General features: G+C 42.6%; 1 pseudogene; it reads right to left on the bottom strand.

The window, feature by feature from the left end:
* Positions 1 to 7,403: 7,403 nt before the first annotated feature.
* Positions 7,404 to 7,518, bottom strand: LOC121832469 (small nucleolar RNA SNORA40; annotated as a pseudogene).
* Positions 7,519 to 10,266: the final 2,748 nt, after the last annotated feature.

Consider the following 10,266-nt stretch of genomic DNA (forward strand, 5'->3'; position numbering starts at 1 on the left):
TTATTTCTTGAAAACAATTTCATATTAGTTTTGATATCCTTAGGAGCTGTTATATTAGACAGGCAAGGAGGAACCTCAGAGGAATATGGCTGGCAGAACAGGGCACACAGCAGATCAAGGCTCACATGTTCTTTCCTTGAGCAATGGCTTTGGGAATGAGTGCCCAGTGGAAAGAATTATTCACCTGAAGTACAAGTATCAGCCTAGATTCAGCAGAAAATGGCAACTCTGTCTGGCTCCTTCACTGTCTGTAGTTGGTTGTTTTTGCTCTTTTGGGGTCTTGCCACCCAGCACCCAAATAATTACTTATAAATGCCCAGCCTTAGCTTGGCTTGTTTCTTGCCAGCTTTTCTTAACTTAAAATTTCCTGTTTATCTTCATGCCTCTGGGTTTTTACCATTCTCTTACTTCTGTAAATCTTACTCTTACTCTGTGGCTGGCTGGATAGCTGGGTGGCTGTCCCCTAGCATCCCCCCTCCTCTCTCTCTTGCTCTTTCCACTTTCCCCCCAGATTTCTCCTTCTATTTATTCTCTCTGCCTGTCAGCCCCACCTGTTTCTCTCTCCTGCCTCACTATTGGCCTTGCAGCTCTTTATTAGACCATCAGGTGTTTTAGACAGACAAAGTAACACAGCTTCACAGAATTACACAAAAGGAACATAAAAAATGCAACATATCTTAGTATCACTAAACAAAAGTTCCACAGCGTAAACAAATTTAGCACACCTTAAAATAATATTTCGCAACAGCTATCTCTTCAGCTATCTCCTGTGCGTCTTTGCTCTAGAGTAGCATTCCTACTGACAACCTAAGGAGACAAGAGAGGCTACAAGGCTGTGGATGAGGGAGATGGATGACTAATACCATCCATCTCGCATCAGGCCCCTTCACAGGATGCTTTAATGCCAAGCTGAGTTGGTTTATTTTTTTCAATAGACACTTGCCAATGGCCTGCCACATTACTGTGCTAGGCACTGAATGACACAGCGGTGAGTAAGCACAAAGACCTCCCCGCTTTCATTCAGCTCACTGCGTGCTGGAGAAGACGTTTATGCAAATCAGCCCCCCAAATGTAATAAGTGCTATCACAGGAACAGATTGTCCCTGAGGGAGCTTGATGACTGACGCGGCTCGGGCTGGGGCACAGTCGGAATCCCTCCTTCTGATGTCAGAGTTTTCATGTAAATCTGGCACTCTGTGTCCCATAGTATGATAGACCTTGTGTTCTGTACATAAGCTTAAAAAAAAAAAAAACTTGACCTTCACCGTGTTGTGTTTGTGACTGAGGAGAAGGAGGAAGATACATCAGCCAGGGCTTGGTGGATCACACACCATCTCTCAGTTTCATTTCTGGTATTTCACAAATTTCTTCTAGTGCACTGTGGCTCTGCTGTGGGTGTGGCTAGTCTGGGAGTTGGTGCCATAGGCTGGCTTTACTCCGAAGTCAGGCTTTGGCAAACTCGGTGATTTATGGGCCTCAGGCAGGGAACTCTCTTCTAAGTCATTTCATCTTTTTGTTATACAGGAGGTCGGAGTCTTTGCAGGGCTGTCTCTGGGTTCTAAACAAAATACTACAAAGCCCTAATGTTCGGTGTGTGTGTGTGTGTGTGTGTGTGTGTGTGTGTGTGTGTGTGTGCGCGCTTATGAGTATATGCATCTATGTGGGCAGGTAAGTGAGCAGGTATATGTGAATCTGTGTGCTCATGCTAGTGGAGGCTGGCATCTTCCACAATTGCTTTATACCTTACTCACTGAGGAAAGTCTCTCAATTGCATCTTAAGTTGTCCTGCTTGCTCCGCAGACCCTTTTCACTTTCTCCTGAGGGCTGGAATTGCAGGAAGGCTGCCGCACACACTCAGCCTTTACAGAGGTTCTAGGGATCCAAACTCAGATCTCTAAGCGTGCATGGCAAGCCCTTCCTCCACAGAGCCATCTTCCTAGCTCCACAGCACTTTGAACGTCATTGCTTGTAAAACATTTCTGGTCACCCACTCGTCAAAGCGAGTCCTGTGGCCAAGCCTGGAGCCAGTAGCTGAGCTAACAAAAGGACTAGAATAAGGAATGTGTGAGCATATTGTGTACCATGATGCTGTGAGCTATCTCAGGCATTACTATGGTATGAGAAATATATTTAAGGAGAGCCCCTTGGTACCTAAGAGGGGAAAAGAACTAACATGGGGGAAATAGAAATGGCTTCTTATCAGAGACTGCTCTACCTGATAGGTGTCAAAGACTACTAAAGAAAAGATGGGAAATGGGACTTTGGGCATGCTGGTGATGGGTCTCAAAGGGGTAAGACAGTGGGATTCCAACAGACTGTTTGGGAAACTCAATTTTCATGTTCTGTTTCCCAACTACTTCCCAATGAATGACTCCATGCTGACCTGTTCCAATATGAGCTGTACATTTTGAAGCACTTAACTATTTTATAATTTTGATTTTCCTCCAGAATTTCTAATACAATGCTACAAAACAGCAGTTTATTGAACTTACTGACCTTATCAGGGCATATAAATGAATTTTCTCCCTCTGATTACTACCTTCAAGGGTTTTGGTAACATTCCCTTTGCAAGTCCTCTGGTGACAGATTGGGATAATTTGAGAAGTTTTTGTTCATCTTTGTTGTGAACACTTACCCACTTAGAAATTCCAGGGTCACTCAGTGTGAAGTGATCTATTCATGTAGTCCCACTGACAGCTTAGCACACATCTCTTTGTGTGATCACAGATGATCCTTGTAGATGTAAGCTCCGGGAGGACAGGAACCACTTTTGTGTGTTTAATTTTTAATATAGAGAGACTAGAAGAGTGCCTAGCGTGTAGTAAGCAATATAGAGCTCTAAGAATTCAACACACAATATGGTTTACAACATCTTTTAGTCTATTTATGTTTTGCTGTGTATGTAGCATAGCAAGTGTGCAGAAACTGGAGACAACTTGTGGGAGTCAGTTCTCTCTTTTGTGGGTTCAGGATGACCAGAGAGTTGTCAGGCGTGGTAGCAGGTACATTTACCACTGAGTCATCTGGTCAGCTCTGATTCACATTTATGGATAGAAAATAGAAAGACTATGAAGAAGGCATTTAGAATAAAATGCAAACTTGACTCATGATAAAAATGTTAGTGTAATATATCAGACAGATATTTCCTTAATTTGATAAAAAAAAAATTCTACCTCTAGCTCTAAGCTAAGATTATGCATAATGTTATAAGATGGCAAAACATTCACATTAAAGTCAATAACAAGATAAGAAAGTCTACTAGTGGAGATAGTCCATAAGGTAATTAAATATGATAGAAATAAGAACTATAAATATTGGAGGGAAAGGAGGTGACGTTATTAGTAATGACAGGTTGCATGAATTTAATAGTAGGAAAAGCCAAGAGAAACAACTTCAAGCTGCTACTGGCTCTAAGAGAATTTAGTATGAAGGCTCATGGAAAACAACATTCAGATAATGGAAGACTTCATACACAAATAACCAGGCAGAGACTAATGGCATCCAAAATCATGATATATGAACTTAAAAACAGTGAAAAGGTCCACTCAAAGGAGTCTATGTAGTTAGATAATGAGGAAGATTAGCTGGCTTGAGTTGAAAGTTCAACAGCAACAGTGCATGGGGGATGCTGAGTCTGTAACAATAGAGGATGTACGGGGAACTTCTATTCTAATCTGACATTTCAACCCCTGCCATCTCATGTCAGAGTTCAGATCCTTACTTTACCTGATATCCTATGATTCCCTTCTTTTTTGCTACAGGTTCATTTAAAATAAATTAAAGTAACCTTTTCAACAAATTTTAGAGAAACTGTGTAGTTATTCAGAAAACAATGAATCCCAATGTCTAAATCATCTTCTAATCTAAAATAAATTGCTAAAGAACCACAAATGTACCAGAATGATATCCAAATAATTCATAGGAATTTTCTATCATTATTATTGATCACACCAGAATAAGAAAGGTGTTTGATAGTTTCATTTAAAAACTCAGTAACTTGGCAACAGGGAAGGAGAAGGAGGAACATGAGGAGGAGGAGGAGGAGGAGGAGGAGGAGGAGGAGGAGGAGGAGGAGGAGAAAGTAAAGGAAAGTAAAGGAAGAGACCAAAAAGAGGGCAGAGAAGAGGAAAAGGAGGAGGAAGAAGGGGGAAGTCAAAGGAAAACAAATGAGTGGAATTAGTGGAATTTGGACTATATATGAAATTTCTTCACAGAAAGCATAATGAATAAAGTAGGAAGTAGATGACTTAAGACATAATGTTTGCAACACATCATATATATTATGTGTGCCAAAACACCAAGAAGGGAGAAAGTCTAGTAGTCCAAATGAAATATGAGAGAAAGATGTGAAGAAAAAATGAAATAAAAATGAAAACTAAGTAGTAAAATACACTGATTCTCACAGTTATTACAAGATGTTTATATTGACTAAAATACAAAAGTCGATGCAATCTGCTAGGCAAGTGGATTGGTTTTGTCACTACTGTAACCAAACACCCGAGAAAAGCAAGTTAAAAGGAAGAAGCCTCTATTTCACTCACGGCTTCAGAGGCTTCAGCCTGTCTGAGCTCTGCGCCTCCAGGAGCCACAATGAGGCAGAACACCGCAGCTGCAGGAACACATGGCAGAGACTATTCACTCATGGCAGATGCGATGCCGGGTGACAGAGAAAGGAGCTCAGGACAAGCTACGACACCTGAGAACATGCGAGTGACCTGACCTACTCCTCAAGCTAGGCTCCATGTCCTATACTTTCCAGAACCTCCTAAGGCAATGCCACCAATCAGAACCAAGCTGTGACCAAGAGCATGTGAGAGTCATCTTGTATTCAAATCTCAATGGCAAGCTGTGAATGAAAGAGCTTCCCAACTTGTTGTTGATGGGAATTGAAATCAGATATCCCTTATCTGCATTAAATGCACATATCCTTTAGTTTATTAATTCCTGTTCTAGAATATGTTCTGCAGCCACATTTGTGCCAATGCAGGACATTATTTGCATCTGGCTATTAAACATTTTATTGCATATGCTGAGGAGATGTCCATCAACAGAAGCTGGTAAATAATGGTGATCATGCTACAGTAGAATGAGCAGTATTCTTTCAGAAGGGTGTAAAACATTCCAGGTACTGATTGAGGAATGTTTCTGTAACATGTTGTATGGAATATGCAAGCATTTGTGTGAGAAAAATGAAGACTCTCTCTCTCACACACCTGTAGAAGGGTACACATAAAATACCTTACAGGAGATACTTTAAGGGTGGGGTGAAATTAGGATTGGGTACTGTGGTTAGAGAAACACCCAATTTCATATTTAATAACTTTGAAATTTAAAAATGGATCTAAAATTATATGAATTTACATACCTACAACATTAATATATAAAATGTGTGTATGTATATAAGCATATAATATGTAAATGATTCCACATGAAAAAGGAAGGCAATGATGGCAGGAAGACTTAGGTGGCTGCTAAAATGCAAAATTATCAGGATAATAATTAAGCTCTTCAGCAGGAGAAGAAACAGTACAGAATGACCTCACATGAAACAGAAATAACAGCTCAAGATGAAGAACGAGCTGTTCTGGTGTAAAAACAAGGATATAGATGAGCTGCACATTCTACTTTAGTGACTCCACGGCGTAAATCAGGCAAAGCATAGGGTAATGCTCCTTTGTGTGGGACTGTCCCACTGACTAGAGATCATCTGTCATGCCTGCCCTGCCCTCTAAATGTCAGTGGCCCAGTAACAGTCTTCAGTTACAGCACTTTATTACCTTATGGGGGTCCTGGTTATTAACTCTGGAGTACCCTGGACATTCTCATCCGCCATCCTGTTACATCTACATGGGAGAGCGAGAGCAGGGCTGGAAGTTAAGCCCTGAGAACTGCCTCTATTTACTGGAGGTAATGGAGACAGGAGAGCAAGTCAAGTTGACAAGATTCAGCAAATTCAATTACATGTCATTCCTCTGCTCAAAGCTCCTAAATATCCCATTACCTGCACTGTAAAGCCTGAACTCATAATCTGGTTTCACCCTATTTTCCCAAGTACTTTCAGCTTCAGCCCAGAGTGAAGCGTTCAGTCCAGTCCAGAAGCTCTCCACAACCACCCAAAAGCACCGTTCTCTGTCTCTACCTAGAGCTGCACACACACAAGATAATAGGTCTCAAATGCTCCCCAGGCCACACGTTACTAGACTAAAGATACTAATCACCATTCTAGGTGGAATATGAATTAGTTTATAAATCATTTTTAATTGCTTTCTATTATTCCTATGTTAGGATTTGTTCCCAATTTACAACTGAGCATGCTGAGGGCACTGGTTAGTAAGTACCTGAGCTACTAGGAGATGTAGAGCCTCTGTCTCCAGATCCTGATTTCCTTCCCTGGGCCTGTGATGGAGAAAAATGAGGAAGAGAAGGAGAAGGAAGGAAGGAAAGAAGGAAGGAAGGAAGAAAGGAAGGAAGAAAGGAAGGAAGGAAGGAAGGAAGGAAGGAAGGAAGGAAGGAAGGAAGGAAGGAAGGAAGGAAGGAAGGAAGGAAAGCAGCCTGTAGGGGAAGGAGGATAGTGGTAATCTCTGATTCTGGTGGGCTTGAAAGTGCTTGAAATTGGCAGAGTGTGGTAGGGGTGCATTAACCAGCCTCAGAAGGTCCCTTTATGAATGTAGGCTCCATGGTTCTTTGGGTCACTGGGTCCAAGGTCTCCTATTTTTATTGATGATGCAGTGACACGGGAATCCAGACAGTACTGGGTGGAATCTCTGAGGCTCACGATCCAGGGAAGGTAAAAGCTTGTTGGACAGTCATTGTTTGTAAACAGTCGCCAGCCACCTACATTGTTAGTTTAGGCTTCCCCAGGCTCAGCTAAACTCCACTGGCATCAGGAAACACACACTGTGTTAACCATTTTACATGGATTATCTCACCCTTCCAACAACCAACAAGGTTGTTGTTAACAGGAGCATACTTCACCGAAGGAGAGAGCTCCATTAATCTTCCTTGCCATCCATCCTTTAATGATCTAACTAAAAGCACAGCTGTTTGTGCAGATGTGTTCATAGTCTGCTTCTGCCGTTGTAAATGGAAGGATGGAAACAGTGGACCAGTTACGGTAAGTGATGCAAAGATTACTTCTATTTAGTTTTGGAATGCAACCCTTAGGCCTACATTTGGAAACAGTAACCAATGACTATGGGGAATGTTCCACATTCAAACCATGCTGCAGACATAATAGAAATCCCAGTGCCTTGTGATGCTCTGAACCCCAAGAGAATAGAAGGAGGGTCACTAATTTTCCTTCTTCAGGCTCCTGTGGAAGCCTAAAATACCTCTCAGCCCCAATACCCTCGCTGTCTCCCCTCTCTCCTTTCCTCACTCTTTTTGGGGGTGGATAGGTGTATCACAACCCTTCTCACATGTATTAAGAGTCATACTAAATGAGTTTTAGGTTGCAAAAAAAGGCTTTATTTTTGTACTCATCTTTAAGTCTTTATCCACAAGTTAAAACATGCTGCCCTTCTCCTTACTCGTCTTGTTATTGTTAGTGTTTACAGCCATAACTAAAGAAAGGATTCCACTGGACTGGGCATCAGTAACATGTGCTAAACCTCCTGTGATTCAGCCTTCATAAGCATGCTCTGTGGGACTTAGGGCTGTGTGAGAACTGCCTCCTACCAGCTTATAAAAGCTGATTGTTCCAGTTTAAGAAATCCGGTGGGTAGGTTATTTGTTAAAGAGAGCTGTTACTAAAAATAAAATTATATAAGCTGGCCATTAGATAAAATGCATTAAAAACAAAGGTAATAAACACAATAGGGCTATTAAATATTTAGCAGAACACCACTGGAAATACTATTACCCTTGTCTTTCTAGATGAAGAAACTGGGGTTTTGAATAAAGTGCATGTCGAGCAGCTGAGAACTGGCGAGCTGAGAGGCAGACCAGGGTCAGTTATCTCAAAGACGCTCCCATAAGTCAGCTGCTCTCTCCTGTTGCTGTTTATTGTATTTTGTTTCCATTCAAGTCATGGGGTGGGGACTCAGATTTACTAGGTCTTCAATATGGTTTGAATCTGGTATGTTCCCCACAGGCTCATGCTTTGAGTGCTTGGTCCCGGCTGGTGACACTATTTTAAAGGATGTGGAGCCTTTAGGAAGTGGTGTCTGGCAGGTGAAAGTACATCATTAGAGGAAGGATTCCGAGGTTCTATTCACCCCCCCCCCCAATTCTGGCTTCCATTCAACATGGTGTGAGGAGTCTCTGCCACATATCTGGCCGCCATGACTCTGTCATATCTCTCTGAAACAGTGAACCAAAACAAACTGGCTCTTCTGTCAATTCTTTAATGGCAGAAATGCAAAATTAACTACAAGTCTCATTCTGATGAGTGGGAAAAGCCCAAGGCCAGTAGCAAAGGAACTGTGGCTTAGCAGGTTATAATACTTATGATATGATAATAGGGCTAGAGGTCAGAGTTCACCAGCCATTATGTAAGGAGCAAGCACAGTGGCAGCATTTATTCCTAGTTGTAAGTGCCCATTCATTCATTTCTCCCGGCATCTCTGCCTCCTAGTGGACAAAAACAACCCAGAGAGGTTTGGAGCCACAAAGCCTCATTCTCACAGAGGAAGCTCAGCCCTGAGGACAAGGAACAAACTCCAGCTCTTTGATAAAGAACAAGAATAAATGAGGTTGATCTCCAGGAGCTGTAGAAATGCAGAGAAGGGAAGAAGAGCAGGTGCGTGGCGTGTCTTCACTGAAAAGCTCCAGATCCATAAATATATCCATGGGGATGCAGGACAAAACATAATGTATAAAAGATTGAATAGAAGATATATTATGCTATTGCATAGCAATCCTGTCTGCAGGAATTTATAGCTTCGATATATTCCCCATTAAAAGTTGTTCAGCTAGCTGGTAGAGCCGCTCAATTCATCTTGCATCTGTTGCAAGCCATCAATATTATGGTTTGCCCATTTAAACTGGAAATGGGACCAAATATTTGGGCTATTTACAATAAAAAATATGAAAATCTTTGTATTGGTGCTCATCTCCTAAGTTCTCCAGTTTAATCAGGTGTCTGTTTACATAGGCTCAGAGAAAATTTCTCACCTGTGAAATTGCTAGGATACAGAGGAGCCAGAATGGAGGAGGGAATACCAGGTGTCAGGTTTCTGCTCCCAAAGAGCTGGACAGATGCCCCTGCCATGGCGAAGAGTAGCTATGGGGAAGGTCCCTAGTCACTACCGGAAAGACAAGAAGGATGTTTGTATCTGTAAGAGTTTGTGTGCTTAAGATAAGGAGAGATGGGCAGGCTAAGAGTCAGAGAAAGAGATACATACGAACAAACAGCAACTTCCAAGTGTAGTCAGCTGGTGCTGGCAGCTGTTTTCATAGGAAAAACACCAGTTCTTGGGGACCCTACCTGCAGCACTCATGGAAGACGGTAATCATATTGCAGCAATTCCTATGGATTTCCTTTATTCATTCTCAATGGATGTACTGATGTTGCTTCAAAGCAAAATTTTAAGATCTGTGATGGGATATTGGTTATCACTGCACAGAGTGCCCAGTGCCTCCTCTGCATGAACTGTTTTCCCAGGACATCTTCCTCCATTCCCACTCTCCCTAGCTCTTCTAGTCCAGGAACTGCCCCTACATCCCCTCCTTGGTTTTGAGTCCCCTTGACTGATATCATTGGCCATACTCTCAGCTCTGGGGTCCTGACTCCGAGTACATGGATTTCAAGCCACCCCCAGCCCTCCTGTGTGCTGAGGAGCTTAACGCGTAAATGGTCCCAGCAGCCATATTAACCCTTCATCAGGGCAGAGGTGGAAACACAGAGGTTTTCATGCATTTGTGTTTTGGTTTGGTTTCCCCAGAACTGGCTCCACTTTCCTCCCGTGTTCTTCCCCCATCGCAATAGCTATCTGCTCATATCGGCAGCTTTTCCTTCATAAGGCTCCGTCACTTCATTACAAACATTCCCTCTGAAACGCCCCCATCCCCACCCCTGTCTCCATCCGCGTCTGGGCAGACCTCACTGCCAATGGCCTCTTGTCAGATGTACTTAGGCAGAGGCCTCTCTGCGGCCCTGCGCTCCTCCCTGTTGCCTGCAGTTCTTACAGCCTGCGCCGGCAGCACGGGGAAAGGTCATCTGGTTCAGCATTTGCGCTACTTGTGCCTTCCTCGTTGAGGTACGCAGAGTGTCATTCTGCCCTTTCTGCATGCATCAAGGGCTTTCAGGGCTATTTTTAAGCCTGC

This window comes from Peromyscus maniculatus, chromosome 9, assembly GCF_049852395.1.
Source record: "Peromyscus maniculatus bairdii isolate BWxNUB_F1_BW_parent chromosome 9, HU_Pman_BW_mat_3.1, whole genome shotgun sequence".
NCBI lineage: Eukaryota > Metazoa > Chordata > Mammalia > Rodentia > Cricetidae > Peromyscus > Peromyscus maniculatus.